At 35.8% G+C, this 21,285-nt stretch overlaps 1 protein-coding gene across 1 annotated transcript in view; it reads left to right on the forward strand.

Moving 5' to 3' along the window:
* The window catches only part of LOC121383698 (polycystic kidney disease protein 1-like 2), a 142,603-nt gene that overhangs the window by 33,004 nt on the left and 88,314 nt on the right, over window positions 1-21,285 (forward strand). The window lies entirely within an intron of this gene.

Here is a 21,285-nt window from a genome sequence, read left to right on the forward strand (position 1 = left end):
GCAGTATGTCAACTTCGACTACACTAAATTGAAGCGTGGTATACCTGCTTTGCTTTGGCTATTCACATTTGTCTTCAACAATAAGTGAATTTAAATAAAAGAAGAGTTTATTACCTACGAGGTACAGCATAACGAGGGTCATATTTATCGTACGATTTCCCTCATATGTCATAACTAAATTGTATGTCCTCCTGACATTGTCGTTTAACAATTGGCTGTTGTAAGTGTACATTTCTTTCTGATTAGCTGACACGACATTCCACAGATACTACTTTCTACATTAATACATTTTTATTTCGAGTGTAAGCTGATCACATGCCGTAATGACAAATACTTGTTTTTAATTAATTTAATAAAAGATTAATTGATTATTTATGATAACTTAATGTATTATATTATGATGTAGTTGTGACACATCAAACGCTTAATTGTGAATATAATGTTCACAACTGTTAGAAATCTGTACTAAGGTCGACGAGTCACTTTTCGCACCCTTGTTTTGGCTTCGTACATAATAAATGTAGAATATCTTACCGTAATTTCACTTGAAAGCCATATTTAGTAAAAGGTACAATGTTTCAATCACAAGATTTTCTTCAAACACATTTAGGTGCGTTAATAATGTTAAAAAAGAAAAAAAATCAATAGCAATTTTGCACTGGAATTTTTCCAGCATTCTTAAAATGGAAACGTCATGTACCCAATTTATAGTTATTGTAAGGAGATGCAAAGTGACGTCATTGGAATACTGACGTCATTCAAATTCAAAACTAATTATTTCAATTACTGTGTATTTGTTTGCTTTTTAGTATACACATGCTTTACAATTTACAGCTGTTGATACATGTGTACTCTTTACTTATGGGCGTATAAATATCACGTAACTTTAGAACAGGTTGTGATTTGGTTTTCAAGACATCAATGAACAAACATTACTCCGCCGTTAAGGAAATGTTAGTTTGTAAACAATGACTGGAATGTTCATTTAGCAAGACAGTTCTACGGTAATAAACAGAATATTACATTCATGTCGATGACAGATGATGTTTACGACACTTGTGCCTACATTATCGCATTTCCCTCGCTATCGCTCGGAAAATATGATAATTTAGGCACTCGTGTCATAAACATCGTCTGTCATGGACACTCATATAATATCCTCTATTTTCTGCATGTCTCTGGAAACATAACAAATCTTTTACTAGTTTTGTGTAGCATGTATAACATGCACGACTTAATTTTGTTAATCGCTTTTAAAATATTTATCAACCCTACACTATGTGTATTTAAATGAAATATGATTAAATATTACCAAGTAGTGAGCTCCGTGGTCTAGTGGATAAGCTGCTGGACAATCAAGCTGAAGACAGTGGTTCGAATCCCGTCAAAGCTTGCTCTCACATTCATTCATCTTTCTCATCTATCGCCCTCTGCCTACCATTCTCATTATCTTAATATAAAAACTTTCTCACACAATTTCAATCTGTTTCGACCCTTTCTGTCAGTTTCCTCCAACTCTGTCTTCTGAGCTGTCCACACCATCACCTACCTGTTTCAGCTTCCTCCATGGGTGCAGTCTCTGTGTGTTTCCCTGCACCCACCTGGCATCCTCGTCCTCTGCCGCTAATAAAGCTGGTCTGCCAATAACCAAATTTAAGTCGACTGGAACAAGTCATATTGAATGACAATGAACATTTTAAAAATTACCTTTCATTTATAGCTATTTAAATACTGTTATTTTAATTATCACATGTCATAAGTTTAAGGAAATTATGTTGAAAATTAATTTACAATTGGAAACAAAATATGTTACTTTCTACATCTGTGTATGTTTTATATATTTTTGGTTTTATAACAAGCACACATCAGTGAGGTTGCAGGAGAAACAATTGATCATTAGATTAGTTTCAGTGCGTGTATAAACATGCTTAAAAAGACGCACCGTCTCCCCCCTCCCCCCCAATCATCCAGAACCTGATTTTGCCAAGAGAATGATGCTGTTTATGACATAAAATATAATTTTATTGCTGTAAATGTTAAACCAAACATGTATACCTTATTAAATATGTGTTAAACTAACGTTTGATACTATGTTTATTTTGCTGCGACTTATAACTCTAAAGAGATTCTAGCAGATACACATACATCATTGTTTTAAGGTACGGTAATAAAGAAAATATGTTACACAACCACGTCTTTGAAAATGTGTGTGCAGATATGTGAAAATTTTATTATGTGATGTAAATGTACAATAGAATTATTGTGAATAGTGTCGCTTTGCATTGTGCTATTATAAATCAGTGTCCTTTGGTTTGCTATAAATATGCAAAAGTTGAAAATATACACATGAAATGTAAAAAGAACACCGAAAAACGAAACTTGTTTCAAATATCCCTATGTATAAACACGCCAAATGTTATTAAAATATATTCTTGCTAAATATGTTGGGAAAACAGAACTTTCAATGCATACACAACTAAATGAACATAATTTAGAATAATTTCTAAAAAGTATGTTTGTGAAAATTTCTCTCGTCAAAAATTAACAATGTTGGTGTTTTCCCCATATGTTAATGTTAATACATGAAATCTACAAACTGGATATCGAAGGATGGGTCTGTTTGTGTTGTCTTCATTCCAAAGCATATATAAACATAAATTAATTAAAAACGTCAATTAATGTTGTCATAAATTAAGTAAATATTGCAGAAATAGGCTCTTATTAAATAAAAGAACAAGCTGTTTTGCTGGTATTTCATGCTGTTATTACTGTCATCATTTTTTGTTGCAGATTCGTGAGCGGTTGCTGAACAATCTTAAGACTGTTAAAAATGCAGATAAAGGAATACTTCTTCAGATGAGTGACCTGTTTAACAAGTTAATTTCACAGGAAGACGACATATCACCTACAATGGAGGTACATGTATATGTATGATATATATACATGTGTATGTACATAGAGGTTATTACCTGAGTGTGTTTGGGTATCATCAATATCATATACTAGGAATAAAAATTGTATTATGCGATACCGAAACACACAGGGGTAATAATCTCTTTAACATATAATCTCCATCTTAATACAACATGTTTTAGAAACTGTATACGTAACTTTGATTCCAGTCAGCCATTACTCAATATTCAAATGACGTACCAATATGCAAAGCATGTCTTTTTTAATGGAAATGACGTAAAACTTGAATGATGTCATTTTCAAGATTCTTACATAAAAATAGACTATAGTGCTTGAGGAGGAATCTTTCTATCGCATGTTGTGACACTATTGAGCAGTGATAGAATGGTTAACTAGCGGCGTGGCACCGGCGTGACATCACTAAAGGTCAATCTAGCACTGAAACATACACAGTGACTAACAAAATACTCTCCGTCTATATAAGCTATAGCCGTAGTCTGCTTTTAGTTTTTCATGTATAACTTTTGTTTGTGTCAGTGTGGGAAAGAAAGGAAAACAGTTTTGCAAAAAGAAAAAAAAATGTCCATTATGTTCTGTGAAATTAAATAAAATTGAGACTAAGATGTACTTCCATGTTAGTTCTACAATGGACAGCAATCATGGGACTATCATTTTGACTTCGTATTCAATAAAATATCACATATCTTAGTCTAATTTGCTTGACTAGTTCGTCACGTTTGGCAGGCAGATCAGTTTATTACGTCAATATCAGTACATACATATATGTCCAAATAATGTGTAACCTTCATTCATATATGAGGAGCATAGCAATACAAAGCTTCATTGATAAATAGCTAAATGAAGTGACCACAACATAACGTCATTTCGCTAAATGACATCATTTAGTAAGCAACGTCATGTTTCCTGTCTTTAATGTTCATGAATTGTTTAGTTATTTTGAACTCATTCAGTGCGATTTTTGTTCATTGATGTGTGGTGTAATAAATAAAATAAATAGTATACTTGTTATCGTGTGAGACCCTTTAATTGTATATCACTTGCTTTTTCTCATGATGTACAATGAAAACACAATCGTTCTAATATAAGCAGTCTCACACGGGAACTCATTTAGTATTCTCTATGTCTACTGTATTTCATTTTGACCAATATAACTCTTTTTTTTCTTTGATGCATTATAGAAGATATGGTAAATGGATATAAAGCATGATTGATCTGACTAGACACAAAGAAAAAAGTCATATTGATTCATACATCTATTCACTTTATAGCTCGTTGATCAAAATATCATATACTTTGATTACATTGGCTATGCTACCTACCGTATATCGCTGTGTATTAGCCGACTTTTTGATACAAAATTTATCAAGTCAAAGGCTGGGGTCGGCTTATCTAACGAGTCAACATTTTATTGGAAATGTAAAGTTAGAATAGTGACGTCACGGCTTGACTTGATCTATTGTCATTATTGTGCTCTGCATTTCCGCTTTCATAAAGGTTCAATATTGCATTTTAACACAAGCTATTACAAATAAAAGATATTAAAATTGTATATATATGTTCATCTTTAATAAATGTTGGTGTTTAAAAGTTATTTAGTAATATTTATCTGTTTAAACAACAATAAATGGTGACCGATCAAAACAATTTCGGAAAACTTCGCAGGTCACGTGTCATTACAAAACTGCTTACTAAACCGGTGAACACGTTAATTGTTCCAGCTTCATTTGTTTTGTTTGTCGGCTTGGGATTAATCGACACGGGTGGTTGGGTATGGTAGGGTATAGCCGACTACATGTAGTAATGAAAAGACCGATTAGCACAATCAACAATGCAAACAGTCACTGTGTTTTTAACGTGTGGCTGCAATCAAGAATGTTTAGGTATATTTCGCTATCTTGGTACTTATATTTTACGAGAAATAAATTAACCGGACACCGTTTCTATAAACAGAAATCGGCTACTGCTTCCGGATAAGTTTGCTGTGACAAATGACGTTTGAAAGCAGATGTACTTTGTCACATTGTAGACCACACAGACATCTGACTTGGTTAGTTTTATATAGGGGGGTCGGCTTATATACAAGGTCTATAATTTTAAAGCCGATTTGGAGGGTGAAACTAGGGGGTCGGCTAATGCATGGAGTCGGCTAATACACAGCGATATACGGTATTATATAACTCTGTATTTGTGTGAGGCGTTTGTACTTAAGCAATATTTTGAAATTATTTACACACAGAATCATGCTTTGACTACGACCACCAGCCTAGCAGGTTCTTTAAACGACATAACGAAATGTCAACCTAGTGCCAGAAACATTGCCAAGTAAGAAAACTATATTAAACTATTTCTAGTTTCTGTAGTGAGGACAGGCAGGCCCTTATAGGAAGCCCAACATTACTGGTAAGGCCTTAATTCTTTGATTCCACCACTTGTGTTAGGTACGAAACAGTGTGATCACTGAAGGAACAAAACAATTTGGTGTTTGGGTAGATCGGTGGCATTTCTTAAAAGTGGATGCTTTATATATATATTAAATACATTTTTATCAACTCTTATAAAAGGCACCTGATCTTTAGGCCTAAAATTTTATATATTGCCTTTTAAAGTGAATCATATATGAATGTTACATATCTTCAGAACATTTTAGATATCATTAGGGGACACTAACAGTTGAAAACAAAATGAATGGTTAGGGTCCCCTAGTGATATCTAAAGTGTTTTGAACATATATAACTTTCATATATGATTCACTTTAAAAGGCAATGGATTAAATGTTATTATTCAGGGAAAATGTTCATGGTTTTGAACCTAAAATTACCCCTAAATGTTACAAAGACAACCAAATATCAGTTTTAATATTTTTCTTGTATCCTAATGTATACATTTTAATGGCACAAGTAACATTAGAATGGCCCCAAATATAGGGTAAAGGACTATTGCCTCACTGCTGGTAAATACCGAGGTGCAGCACACAACAGCTGTAATTTAAAGAATTGATCCATGTCCTATTCCGGTTGTTTTTTGTAATTTAAGAGGTTACGATTCGCACCTTATTATGTGAACTATAGGTAGCTACGAACGTAAATTAACTGTTATTCCAAATAACATGCAAAAATATACATATTCTGACTATAGAAAGAATTAGGTTTATCAATAGCTATGAGGTTGTTTTTAGATGCATCATTAGATAAGTTGGTAAAAGGGTGAGATGACCTTCCAATAATAAAAATGTTTTTTACAGACCAAGAGTTTAAACTAAGAATTTACCTATATGATTATATGGACAGCTGGGATAAGTTTAAAGAACAACTTCCTCCAAAAGAAGAATTCTATAGTAGTTTAACAAATAAAGGTATAAGCGAGGAAGATTATGAAGATGTTCAAAATATCCTTGGTATCTAACAGGTACATGAAAGCTAAGAATCCTTTAGTAGATTATAATCATAACAACCCAAATCATTTGATTTTATATTTGGATGCAAATAGCTTATATGGTTGGGCAATGATGCAACCTTTACCAACAAATAACTTTGAGTGGATTTAGATTATCCACAGGAATTAAATGATTTACACAATGATTACCTATTATACTAGATTCAGAACCAATGTTTTTCAGCTTTGATTATCTGCCTTGGAGTTTGTTGATCATTTATTTTATTTTGAAGCTGTATTAACCAGTGTTACTAGCTAAATAAAATGCTGGATTACAGATTGTAGGAATACATCCAACATACATATTGTATTCATCTGGATTAGAAAATAATGCAAGTAAATAGATGTCCTGGTAATTATGTCATTTAAAAATAGGTTGGGTTTTTTCAGTAATAAAAATAAATAATAATTATATATTATATGAAAGCTGGATAATAATTCCAGATATCACAAATATTAAAACCTCCAACTACAGTAGACTAAATAAAATATAGTCAGGAATATTGGTAGCTGCCAATGGTTTTGATGGTCCCACGCCTGGTGACTTGAAGACATCCACACCCAGCATACAGGATTTCCTCCCAACACTAATATTTAGGACATTAAGTCATTAGACAAGCATGCCCCTTTAGTTACAAAACGAGTCAAGAGGAAAGAGCAGCCAGGTTGGTATTCCTGTGAAATAACACAAGCCATACAGTTACGAGACAGATATCACAAGCTATGTATGTGGGATGAATATAAGGTGTGGAGGAACAAAACTAAACAAATTACAGACAAAGCCAAACAAAACTACTATTCTGCTGTGGTGAATGCCTCTAGGGATCCAAAATCATTATGGAAATGTATCCATGAGCTAAATCCTCCACATGTATCAAGTCCAGCAGAGCTGAAATCTGACAATGGAACAACATTTAAGGATAAGACCGACATAGCAAACAAATTTAATGACTTCTTTACTTCTTGTATTGAAAATTTGAGAACTAATTCTGGATATGATATGCCAAATCTCGAGAAAGTGGAACGTTTTGTAAAAGAGAGACTCCCAAATGAGGAAAAGTTTAAGATAGCTCCTGTACAAATAAATTATCTTTATAATGAGCTTAAGAACTTAAATGTCAATAAATCATCTGGAGATGACAACTTAGGTCCACGAATACTTAAGTTAGGTGCCTTGGCAATTGCTTCTTCGTTAACATTTATTTTTAACAAAATAATAGACAGTGGTATTTATCCACAATGTTTTAAAAATGCTAAAGTTACTCCAATTTTCAAGACTGGTGACAAAACTGAAGCTACAAATTATAGGCCAATATCTGTATTGCCAACACTGTCCAAATTAATAGAAAAACATATCTCCATGCAATTTTATGATTACTTAACAAAATTTAACCTTTTACACTCATCTCAATCAGGTTTTAGACCAAAACACTCATGCCAAACAGCACTTATTGATATAACTGATAAATGGTTACATGAAATGAATGAAGGAAATCTAAATGGAGTCATATTTCTTGATTTCAAAAAAGCTTTTGATGTTGTGGACCATTCAATTCTGATTCAAAAGTTAAACATTTATGGCTGCAAAGGGAATTCTCTAAACTTGTTCCAATCTTATTTAACTAACAGGACACAGCAAGTCACTATAGAAATGGCAACATCAGAACCTAAATCCATTATTTATGGTGTTCCACAGGGTTCCATACTAGGACCTCTTCTCTTTATACTGTACATAAATGATCTTCCACTATACATTGAACATTGTACCACAAGTATGTATGCAGATGATTCAACAATGTTCATGTCAGGGAAAACTGTTACTCAAATTCAAGATAAACTACAGCAAGATCTGAATAGTGTAGAAAAATGGTGTTCCTATAATAAAATGTTCATAAACACAAAAAAGACCAAATATATGACTATAGGAACAAGACAAAAAGTTACAATCCAAAATAATATTTCTCTTATAATAAATTCAGAACGTCTGCAACACACTGAATGCGAAAAACTTTTAGGAATTAAAGTTGATAATAATTTAAAATGGACAAATCAGGTTAAACATGTGTCTTCCCTGATCTCTAAACGTCTGTATCTGTTATCAAAAATCATTAGGTATTTAAATTTAGATGCAAGAAAACTTTTCTACAATGGGTATTTTTTACCACTCATCGATTACTGCTGTGTAATTTGGGGAAACTGTAATCAGGATGGATTAGAACGTTTACTAAAACTGCAAAAGAGAGCTGCAAGGATGATATTAGATGTAGATCCTATTACTCCATCTGCCCCACTATTTAAACAGTTAAAATGGATGACAATGGAAACACGAATCCACTATCACAAATGTTTACAAATTTATAAATGTCTATACAATGAAGCCCCAAACTATCTTTCAAACTTATTAATATATGTTGGAGAAAACAATCCCTACAACCTTCGAAATGTAGAGGATAGAAATCTATTAATTCCAAAACCTAAAATGTCTTTATTTAAACATGCTTTCAGTTACTCTGGACCAGTACTTTGGAATAAATTGCCTAAAGCTATCCGATCATCGCCAAATACTGCTGTTTTTAAATATAGACTCAAGAAATATTTTCTAAAATAATATCATTTGTACATATGTTTATTGCCATATATGTATTTTCTATTTGTTCATAAATGTATGCATTGTAATTCTGTATTGTTTGTACCTGAGGGCCTCAGGGAAGATTAGCTTTTGCTAACTGTGTTACCCTCACTAAATAAAGAATTTATTATTATTATTATTATTATTATTATTATTACAGGTACAGTCATGTTGATTTTTCCTTCCTCAGACAGTGTATGTTTTTGAATACTGATATATCTTTGATGCGCTTGTTAAGGTCTTCATAATCTAGGGGTCAGTCAAGTGCATGTGTTTCAATGGAATTCTTTAAAGGGGTAGAGGTACCGGTACTCTACATATCTACATGTCTCTACATATATACCTGAGTACACACACCCAACTGACAGTAAATATCTTCAGGAGTTTTATTTAAAAACATTTTGTTGTTTATTATGACATGTTGCATTTGAAAAAAAACTGTATGCAATATATATGCCACATATGTTACTATTGTCATCTATGGGATTTGATTTGGTAGTATACACCCTTATAGTCAACTGCGAAGCACACATTTGATGATTAGCAGTACAGACCGTAAAACAAGAAACAACAACAAATGTTTTAAAGACTATGTGTGCCAACCTGTAATCAGCGGCCACCTAACTTAAGTGGCCACTTTTATGACTTGTGTGACTGGTTAAGACAGGTTTGACTGTATATATACACTAAACCTAACAAGTATTAATAAATTATGACATATATCAGCGTGAAATTTTTGTATTTAGTTACGCATAGTGCATCCTCCCCAAAACTTTATTTATTCATAATTTTAATTCTTTATTATTGAAAATTAACTTTTATACTGTAAATAATAAATCGAAAAAATCCATCCCTTATTTTTTTGAGGAGATCAGAAACTTGGAAATAATATTCAGGCTTCATCAATCGATCACTTCGATCACCTCATATTTTGAGGCCAAATTATTTATTTTCCCATTAGGATATTACTTGTTAACGTGTGAAACTTGTGACACTAGTTGGCCAAATTATTTATTTTCCTATTTGGGTATTACTTCTTATTGTGTGATACTAGGTGGTTAACAGCTGTATAATATACTCTTCAAAAGAAGAAACGCAAAACCACATTGTCGTAACATTTGGAGAATTGATTTAATTATTGAATGGTGAGTCCGATAATTACCAAATGTTGCAGGATTGTTCACAATTCACTCTAGTCCATTGTGAGTAAGTGATAGGACACACCACCAAGGTCAAGGTCATCTGGAGTCAATACCGGGTGTGGCCTCCGCGTGTGTTGACAACTGCCTGGCACCGCCTGCCCATTGAAGCAACCAGAGTACGGATGACGTCCCGGGGGATGGCGGCCCACTCGGCCTGCAAGGCTGCTGCCAGCTCGGGCAGGGTCTGGGGCTGTGGTTGTCGCTGTCGGAGGCGTCGGTCCAACTCGTCCCATAGATGCTCAATTGGGTTCAAATCCTGGATATCGATGGCCAAGGAAGGACATTAATGTTGTTGTTCTGTAGGAAAGCCGTTGTGAGACGTGCTGTGTGAGGCCTGGCGTTGTCATGTTGGAACACTGCGTTGGCGTTGGCCATAACTGGAACGATGTGTTGCCGGAGGATCTGGTCCATGTAGCCCTGTGCATTCAGGTTGCCCTGCACGTGGACCAGGTCAGTTCTGCCAGTGTGTGAGATGGCTGCCCACACCATGACACTACCCCCGCCGAATCTGTCCACTTCCTGCACGCAGTTTGCCGCATAACGTTCACCACGATGCCTATACACGCGACATCTTCCATCATGACGTCGGAGCAGAAATCGGGACTCGTCACTGAACCACACCTGTCTCTATCGCAGTTGAGGCCATTGTTGATGAATCTGGCACCACTGCAGTCGGAGTCGACGGTGTTGTGGTGTTAAGATGACACCTCGAACTGGACGTCTGGCACGAATTCCTACCTCACGTAGGCGGTTCCGTACGGTCTGGTCGGATATCCTGCGCAAACCTGGTATTGCTGCGGCTGTGGAGGTGGCAGTAGTCAATCGTTCCCGAAGGTGGCGTACCCGGATGTAGCGGTCCTGCCCGGTAGTGACCCGTGGTCGACCGGATCTAGGGAGGTCACGTGTTGATCCATGTTGCTGGTAACGGTCCCACAGTCTGGAGATGGTGCTTGGGGACACATGGAATGCCCTGGCAACGGCCGTTCTGGATTCGCCTGCGTCTAGTCGGCCGATGGCATTGTTTCTCTGCAGTTCACTGAGACGTGGCATGTCCTGGATTGTCAACTGTCGGCCAGATACAGAGGCCAGGCAAGCGAACACCCTGCACTTTTATACTGTCGGTGTTCATGTGGTGAAATGGTTTGCACGTGGCTGCGTTTTTGCGAATATTCACATTTTGGAACTTTATTGTACAGTAGCTGCGTTTTATCGAATGTAACCGTGGGAATGTGTTTGGGACATGCAATGACCTTATATTCACAAAGCATGAACCAGTAGGAAACATAAAATCGGAGTTATAACCCATTTGTACCCTTTTGCGTTTCTTTTTTTGAAGAGTATAGATTAGTGAAACACATGGTCACTGCTGATAATAGTTGCATTTTTATGTCATCGTCGATCTTTCTCTGGCACACCGAGCAGGAATAGATGCAACTACTAGTGGTGTTCCAATGATCGATTATAATCGAAGATTGATCGGTTGAAATTCATAATCGATTGTCGCAGAAAATGTTAGCCACAGTAAACATTTCCTTTACTTGCTCGTTGTCAGAATTTGTATTCATCAAATCTTGATGTCTAACCTTTTGATGATATGCCCCTATGTACTGGTACATTTATTTATTTTCGTATTTGCCATAAAGAATAAAACAAATACTGAGATTGTTTTTTAAATCTATATATCTGTTACATTAAAAATGCTTATCCTTCATTCACAATTGGGACCAAGAAAATAGAAATTATTAGGCCTATCTAAGTATGAAACAAAAACTGGGATTATTAAAGAGCGGTGCACAACCACATATGGTGACAGCGAACTAAATCAAAACATGTCTAGCCGATTGAAATAAAAAAGTGGATAAGTTGTCCATGGACAATTTGTCTACTAAAATAAGTTATGAATTACCTCATACTCATAGTGAGTACCCAACCCCAACCATATGTGCAAATAGCATACTTTTAAAGGGAGATACATATCGTAGATGACAGTAGTCATATCGGTTGATATTATTAGAAACCTGCAACAAAATTCGCATTTCAGTTGTGTAAAAGATGATTGGGAAATGTAAGAACACTTAAAAGTAAAAATTACTACTTCAGACGTTTTAGAAAAACGTCATCAAACTAGCTGACATACTCGTTTCGATTGGACTAGATCTGCTAGGTATAGTTTTTAAACAATTTGCTTGTCTATACAACCCAAGTGAAAAATACATGCAACTGGGATCCTGCTGGGACATTAGCAGTCCACAACATATTTAGTATGCGTCCATTGACGATACTGGAATTAAACAAACACACACAGCTTTCAGCAAGTTTGGTAAATCTGTTGCAGGCCTGCCAACCAACTAATTGTACTCTATCAGTTTCAGAAGGAATACAGTTGATATGAACAATATGGATATTCCTACAGCCATACGGTATCTTAATCCTTAACATCTTCCTGTTATTCCATATATTAAGCAGTAGTTTAAAATACACCCAGTCGAAGTGGCCAGATACATAGGCGGAAGTCTTGTTATTATGATGAGTGGTCTACATATCAAGGTGTCCCTATTAAAAGTGATGACACTTCTCGAAGAAAGTGGCTGGATAGTGACACAAGTCCTAGATGAAATTATCTCAGCAGGAACTATTTAAAAACAGCCCACAGTACAACAGCAGCTCATGCCCATTAGTGGATTACTTCTTCACTCTATAAACTGCACTATGCAACTTATAATCAATGTAAATATTCTTAAAAAGAATCCTGCAGAAATTACTTTGAAGAGAAACAGACCAAACTTTGTGACAATGAGTTTGGTGCTGATCTCAGATTCATTCATGATATACCATTCTACCATGTGGATGCTCTCGCACACCTGCAATGGCTCTTCCACACACTAGCTTACTAGATTTATACATAGTCTCTTTTAATGCTGTGACTGAACACTTGTAAAACATGGGGATACTATGTGACAAGTTGATCTTACAAAGAAGCCAATCGTTTTCAAAATTCCACAGGCACAAGAGCAGCTGTTAAAATATGACAGCAACTTATTCACATTGCCTGTCAGGAACTTGTCATGGACTTGGAACACTTCCTTTTCTTTGAGAATCAATAATTCCATCCACCACTATCACTTGACTATGGTAAGATTTAGTGGAAAAATCAATCTCAGGTGCTTTATTGAAATTGTTACCAGCCTTGGTGGCGCAGTGGTTAAGCCATCGGACTACAGGCTGATAGGTACAGGGTTCACAGCCCAGTACCAGCTCCAACCCAGAGCAAGTTCTTAAGGGCTCAGTGGGTAGTTGTAAGGCCACTACACCCTCTTCTTTCTCACTAACCAACTAACAACTAACCCACTGTCCTGGACAGACAGCCCAGATAGTTGAGGTGTGTGTCCAGGACAGCGTACTTGAACCTTAATTTGATATAAGCACAAAAATGGTGCAGCTATTCCCAAACATATTTCATGATTATGCATCTAGGTTGATATTCTACATAAAAATGCAGTTGACATATGTTTGACATTATCTTTCATATGTAGACAGTTGAGCCAGCCTCAATGCAAATAAAAACAAGGGCAAATGAATACATATTTGGGGATGGGAAAATGTTCCTTGACTTCCTGTGTAACAAGAAAAAAGTGTTCACTGTATTATTAAGTGAAAGAGTAGCCACCGAAATGTTTGGTGATACTTATAGAGAAGAAGGGGCTGCTAATGTAAAATATTCATCACCATGTACCAACGAGAAAATACACGTTTATATTTCTACAAGTTGCTGATGCTACAAAACATTGCAAAAGAATACAGCTTAGAATGTTAGACATGCAAGAGAATACAGCTTAGAACATCAGATATGCACGCATGTGGATACATTGCGTCTGTAACAGAAAGTCATATACAAATTTGTACCTCGATGCAATTGCTATTGCACTGACCTTGAATAATGCCAAATGCAGTGCATGGCCATCATTTCTTGCTCTAGCTAGTGGTGCGCTGTGTGCAATTACAAAATGTTAGCAACAGATAGTCTGAACAGTGTACTATATATAACACCCATTCTAAGATACATTGTAGGTATGTATTACCAAGGAAGAGCAGAGGGTAGTGTAAATGAAGCCAGAAAATTCAGGTTCACGTGAAACAGCAGAGGACTAGAAATAATTCAACACAGCATGCACTAAACCAATGTTATGTTCTTATTGTGAGGTACCAAGCAGACCTTGGCATGATTCGAAAGAAGGACTGCTGAATGGAAGCTGCAGATGTATAGAAAAAGTCTGGTGGGTGTGATCAGGAACAGGAAATAGGTCTGATACCCACATTAACACAAGCTTTGCTAAATAAAATGTAATATAGGAATCATTAAAGGAATAAGCGTAGTTGCAACTGTGTCATACTGAACTAATTTTGAATTACATTTTTTATTTCTAACAGATTAATTGATCCCATATATAATCTGCATAACTAACGTTTAACTCGATATCAAATGTTTAATGTGCTGGCACTCATCATAAACTGACTTTCCCAAGAATCCATGGTAAAAAAACAATAAAGAGAAAACAGAAACATCTGCTCCACGTATTCACCAAAACAGCAGCCAATTCTTCGTCTTCAAAGATTTATTAGCAGAAAGATTAGTGCAAAATATGTATATCAATTTTTAGTTATGACCCTGAAATGACCTCTAAAGGTCATCTGAGGTCAATGTTCTAATTATGTCTTTAAAGGTTCTCAGTCACAGATGGTTAACCTAATTAATGACATAGCAAAGTATTATCTGAAATATACACATTTGATTAATCGTGAAAAACTACTTCATTTAACTATCTACGTATACGTTATATCTACCATAAGGCACTTATTATTGATATTTTGTAAAAATAATTTAATTGTGTCAATGGTCAATAATTCAGGGGAAAATAACGCCTATTTGGAGTGTAGAGGTGTTACATATCTTTGTGTGTGTCACTTGACGGGCACCCCCCAAATAACCGCTATGTCAAAACGAGTTGCCAGGCTCGTGTAACGAGAACGCTTGACCATCCTCTGCGAAGCTGATAAATTAATTTATTTTAATAACAGAAGCATTTTAAATGGCGACAATCCTGACTAGTTAGGACTGTGCGTGTACAGGTAAATTTATTGTTGGCTGTACGGTGAAAAATCTAAACACCACCTTCATTTTTTACTTTGTCAAATTTATTATCATGCAAAATATGCCATAACCCCATGTGTATATTTGGCTTAGGATAGGAATTGTTACATTTTTAAAGAATACTGTGAACCAGACGGCGTTTATATACGACAGCCGTGTGTATGGCCTCCGCTGACGAGGGCTGACTATATACACAGCAAAAATGTATATAGGCGGTAAATAAGTATTTGATTGATCCATATTACTGTACCACGTGGAACAGGAGGGATACATTGCGTGGTCTGTGCGGGGTGGGGGGGATTGAATATGAATCTAGCGGACCCTTTTGTGTATGTTTTCCACAGACACCTGTCGTATATGAATAGCATAATATTGCCCGTGCAGTACTCAAATAATAATAATAATAATGAATAGATAAATAAAAATAAATAAATAAATATTATAAATTATCAGCTGTTTAGAGATTATCTCAAAGAGAAAATAAATACTCTGACCACGGACAGTACACAAATTAAAAACAAAAACAAATTTAAAAAAACAAAATAACCCTCCCCTACGATGATTGATTAATTAATTAGTGTGATCTAGTGGTGTCGTTAAACAAACTTTAATTTCCCTAGACTGAACATTGTTTTTAAGCTCGATTTTTATTTTTTTATTTAAATGATCTCATGTTAAATAGTTTGCTGAGGAAGAGAATTTGGATTTAAATAAAATCACATAATAAGGGCCTTAGATTTACCTATCTTTGAATTTGAATACTAGTACCTGTCATTTTATTCTTAAAATTAATTTAGTCTTTTTGTTTGTCAAAAAGGATACAATGCAATGCACTGGTAACTCTGATGGACAAGCAAATGAAAGAAGACACAGAATACAAACAGGTTGGATATTCGCATATTGTATTTAATGTGGCTATTTTCACCTCCACAGTTGATTTTACTTTATGTTTTACTATATACTATGGTCGATGACAGACAATTCCCTCAATATCATAATTGGTTTTTACACAATAAATTAAACAAAATTACTGTAATTTCATATTTTGTAAATCATAATAATAACAATAATGTTTACTATTAAACAAGTAGGGGATATTTCATTTCAAATATCAATAATTATAGAATGAAATGAGATATAAAACTCAAAATAAGTGCACAATGTGGGTTAATGTTCCCACTCAAAGAGCATGAAAAAACCCGCACCGATTGTTTTGATTGCAAAGCACGTGATGTGACGTAGCACGTGATGTGACGTAGCACGTGTGAAGGGTGTGATATGAAATTTAACGCTTAGTTTGTGTGTATGTCTGCACACTGACAATATTCTTTCTTGTTTGTTACTGGAACACAAAATCATAACCTCGCTGGCACATTCTTTACAACATTGTGTAACTTTTCAACATTGCGACGTCTCCAATGTCAGGAAAGTCTCAGGGCTGTAGGCATGCTCCAAGTTGGCACCACCCAGCGAATTGTGGCCCGTAGACTTAATGTATCATTAGCCAATTGTGGGCCGGATATCGACAGACCAGAAATGTGGATGATCATCCCCGTTCAGGATGGCCAAGAGCCACAACTCCGGTTCAGAACCGCTTCATACACGTTGAGGTTTCGAGGTCAGTCAGCCTATCAAATCGCAAGTGAACTCCATGTTACAACTGGCGTTACAGTGACTATTCGTAACAGACTGCATCAGGCATTTTTCGGACGCACAAAACATGCATATAGGACACACTAAAACTTAACTGAACCCACAAAATAGAGATACTGCATCCCGTGGGACACATAAAATATCTGACATTTTCCATAACCCTGTCCACTATCAAAGACCGATCATTCTGCATAACACTGTATTTCTTTTCAACCTATAAACTGTGTATTCAAATGGTGTTTCCCAATATCGAAAACAAAAACTTGTAATCTCTGGGAATTCGGCGTCTTCATCTTATCCTTTGCTGTGCTTAATCAGATAAAGTTGGTAATTTCCGGAAAGAGATCGTGGATTTGTGATCATTCGGAACTTATCATGAACAGGCCGGACACAATCGGAAATCCCCGGTTGAATAAAACAAATTGGTTAAATGTTCTGATTGCATTGACAAACAAGTAGCACGAAATGTTTTATTTAATAACGCACTCAACACATTGTATTTACGGTTATATGGCGTCAGACACATGGTTAAGGACCACACAGATATTGAGAGAGGAAACCCGCTGTCACCACTTCATGGGCTACTTTTTTCGATTAGCAGCAAGGGATTTTTTATATGCACCATCCCACAGACAGGGTAGTACATATCACGGCCTTTGATGTACCAGTCGTGGTGCACTGGATGGAAGGAGTAATAGCCCAATGGGCCCACCGACGGGAATCGATCCCAGACCGACCGCGCATCAAGCGAGTGCTGTACCACTGGGACGTTATTGTGAGTGTCATTTAGCTTGCAAGAAATGTTTCAAATAATTATACAGATCAAAATTAAATGTTAATTTTGAAAGACGAATACCGACATTGATTTCCTGAAAGCGATAATTATTTTCTAGAGGGGTTGTATGTATTGAAAAAAATGCCACGTGGACATAGCCACGAATAAACAGGTTCACTTACGGAAATGTTTTGGTGGCAACTTTACAAAGAAGTTATCTGATGATGACTGTAATGAGGTAGGTCCACGGATCATGTAACCACCGAACCCGATTCCAGTGCATTCCAGTTTCAATACAGAGTGGTTAAGAAAGTACTTGTGGCTACGGACGTCCGACTTGCATGGTGGTATGAAGAAACCTATATTAAAATATAATATTGTTGGTATATGCTTTTGGGGGCAAAATAGCAGTTTGGGTCCAAACGACTGTGGTCGTGTATGTGAGCTCATTATTCACAAAGTACGAATTTGTATAAATGGCAGGAAAACTTGCGGCTTTCATGTTACTCAGTTGTTTAGCTCAGTATTTTTGCGTGCCCCCGAAACCAGTTAGCACATATCCGTTAATTAGCAGTACAGACGGTAAAACAAAAAACAACAAAAAATATTTTAAAGACTATATATGGCAACCTGTAATCAGTGGCCACTTTTTCTACTCCCTTGTGTGACCACTTAAGAGAGGTTTTACTCTGTGCGTGTGTGCATGCGTGTGTGTGTGTATTATTATTATTATTATTTTCTGCAATCACAGTTAAAGTGCTGTGCCAGACCATACACTAAAATTTCAAATTCCACACTTAAATAATTTCTTAATTCATTGCAATAATATTTTACACCGATATGTAAATCAATAATTACGAAAATGCCCCATAAAAGTATTAAAACATCACTCCCGTAGAACACTGCCGGAAACGACAGAGTAAAATTTTCGGTAAAAACATTTGCCTGTTAATAGCCGTGACGTCACGAAGGGAACGCGCTTCACAGAAACCTACCACGAGATGACTTCCAGCGCAAGCGAAAGTGGGACCGACAGCAACTGCCAAGCTCATTGATCATGCGATTCTTCTTTCGATGATGAATAGTGTAGTAATGACGACTGGACTAATATTTGTGCAACACAACAAATAATGCCTTATTAGTTTGAACCTGGAACATCTTCCGACGAACCACCGGCCCGACAGATGACGATGAAAATGGTCGTGGAGACAGCTTACCACTAATTTACAACTTTTATTCTTGTTTTGTTCTTTAGCTTTTCGTGCGAATTATTTTGCTACACTGTATGTTCTAATACTTGTGATGTAGTAGAAAAGACGATAAATAACTCTTGAATTCTACGAGTCAAGTGGACCCGATATCAGTAATTTTAAGAAATAAACAAAAATGCCTTTTAGTCCGTCCCATCCCTCTATGAATGTTTTTTTGTGTGAATAATTTCAGTTTAGTTTGACGTAAAAAAAAAAGTAAAAGTGTTTTGGAAATAACAAAGCAATACTATTTTTTTGTGTGCAGTTGTGAAAACAGTCTGCTCAGAAATAAATAACATTTTAATTTTAAGAAATAAACAAAAACGACTTTTAGTCCGTCCCATCCATCTATGAAGATGGGTTTTTTGTGAATAATTTCAGTTTAGTTTGACGTAAAAAAAAGAGTAAAAGTGTTTTGGAAATAACAAAATAATACTATTTTTTTGTGTGCAGTTGTGAAAATAGTCTGCTCAGAATTAAATAACTTATAGCACATTCCATAGTTTTCTCTGTGGGAAGGTATAGTAAAATTAATTTAATGTATTTATAGTCTGTTTTACAGGGAATGCCTTTTTTCATACTATGGAATTTACAAGTCATTTATTTCTGAGCCGATTGTTTTCTAAGATGCATACAAAATTATCTCTTTTTTTTACAAAAAAAACACTACATTTTTGTAGGATGGGACGGACTAGGCTATAGATACTTACTTGTCTGTACTTTATTGTTTTAATGTTCTCGAACTGTAAAGAAAAATCTCACAAATGAACGAGATGCTAACGACAACAAATCGGATCTCGATGATTGCACGAACTGTACATGAGAAAACAAACTGACCGGAGTTGAAAAGCATAACGCAATTTGGGACATTGACGATATGCACCCCAAGGTCGTTTCGGTGTGGATGGCGTCGGCTTGTTGTCATTTGTTTTGTGTCGCAGAAAAACTGTTGGTATGGCATCTTTTTTAAAAGCCATAACACATCGTATTCCCATATCTCGCTTAAGCCGACAAGCCAGTTCGGACGAATCGAAACTAAAGTGTCTGCTGTCGCAACGGTCTTCGGCATTTTCTTCCTGTCCAGTATTTCCTCGTTGTTTTAATCAAATTCACACACAGCTTTCTCACAGCAACATTACTAGGAAATACGTGAAGACTAAATTTATCGGCTTTTGTATTGCTACAGCCGCCAACAACACGCCGTTTAACCATAATAAACACAAAAGAAGCAATGAACAACGGCGCTGACTATCGAAAGGAGTTCCCTTCGTGATGTCACGGATCGAATCTTACGGAAATTCCCGAAACGAATTCAGCTGGTTCTGTTTTTCAGGAGAATATTTTTAAATGGAAAATATACCGCTATATAATTTTTTTACATTTTTTTTTTTTAATTTTCTAATCATATTAAATAATATCCTGATTGATATAGCTCAATACATCATACATCTGGAACAGCACTTTAAGTGCATTAGTAATATTTTACTGAAACAAATTCCAATAGCAGTTTTCTGTTTAACTTTTTTCACCATTCTAAAAATGGAACAGGTATACACCAAGTTTACTGTTATTGTAGGAAGATGCCAAATGACGTCATTTGAACTTTTTACAAAGTGAAAACAATGGTGTGAAAATTGTCTTCAACCTTAGTGATCTGTCCTCAATAACCAATATGACGTTTTATACATGTACTGATTTCTACTTTCACCTTTGTATAACAACATTTTAGTTTCCTTTTTAGCCAAATATATCCTATTATTTTTGCCGTTATGAGTGCCTGCTGAGGTAATAAATCCTATTATCTGCAGTTTAGTAAGTACACTGTATGTTCGTCCCAACCTGTGATAAGTGACCACTAGTTTAGCAAATCGAAACAGCTCCCTATGACCCATAAACACTGGTAACTAATCGTTGGGTGAACATCTGATTTAGGTTTTTGTCTAATTTCTGGAGATATTTGTTTACAAGCAATTAACAACAAATGACACTGACTGTGTGTGTGTGTGTGTGTGTGTGTGTGTGTGTGTGTGTGTGACTCCACCACATCCCTGTTGCTTTGATTAGAACACACACACACACACACACAAGTCAGTTGAATCTTGATTCCCACCGCAATCACTGCAGATGTTGCCAGGAGCAAAGAAGTGATGTGTTCATGTCCAGTCTTGCTACGATATAAAACACAAGTCAGTTGAATCTTGATTCCCACCACAATCACTGCAGATGTTGCCAGGAGCACAGAAGTGATGTGTTCATGTTCA

Source organism: Gigantopelta aegis, chromosome 10 (assembly GCF_016097555.1).
Source record: "Gigantopelta aegis isolate Gae_Host chromosome 10, Gae_host_genome, whole genome shotgun sequence".
In the NCBI taxonomy this organism is placed as follows: domain Eukaryota; kingdom Metazoa; phylum Mollusca; class Gastropoda; order Neomphalida; family Peltospiridae; genus Gigantopelta; species Gigantopelta aegis.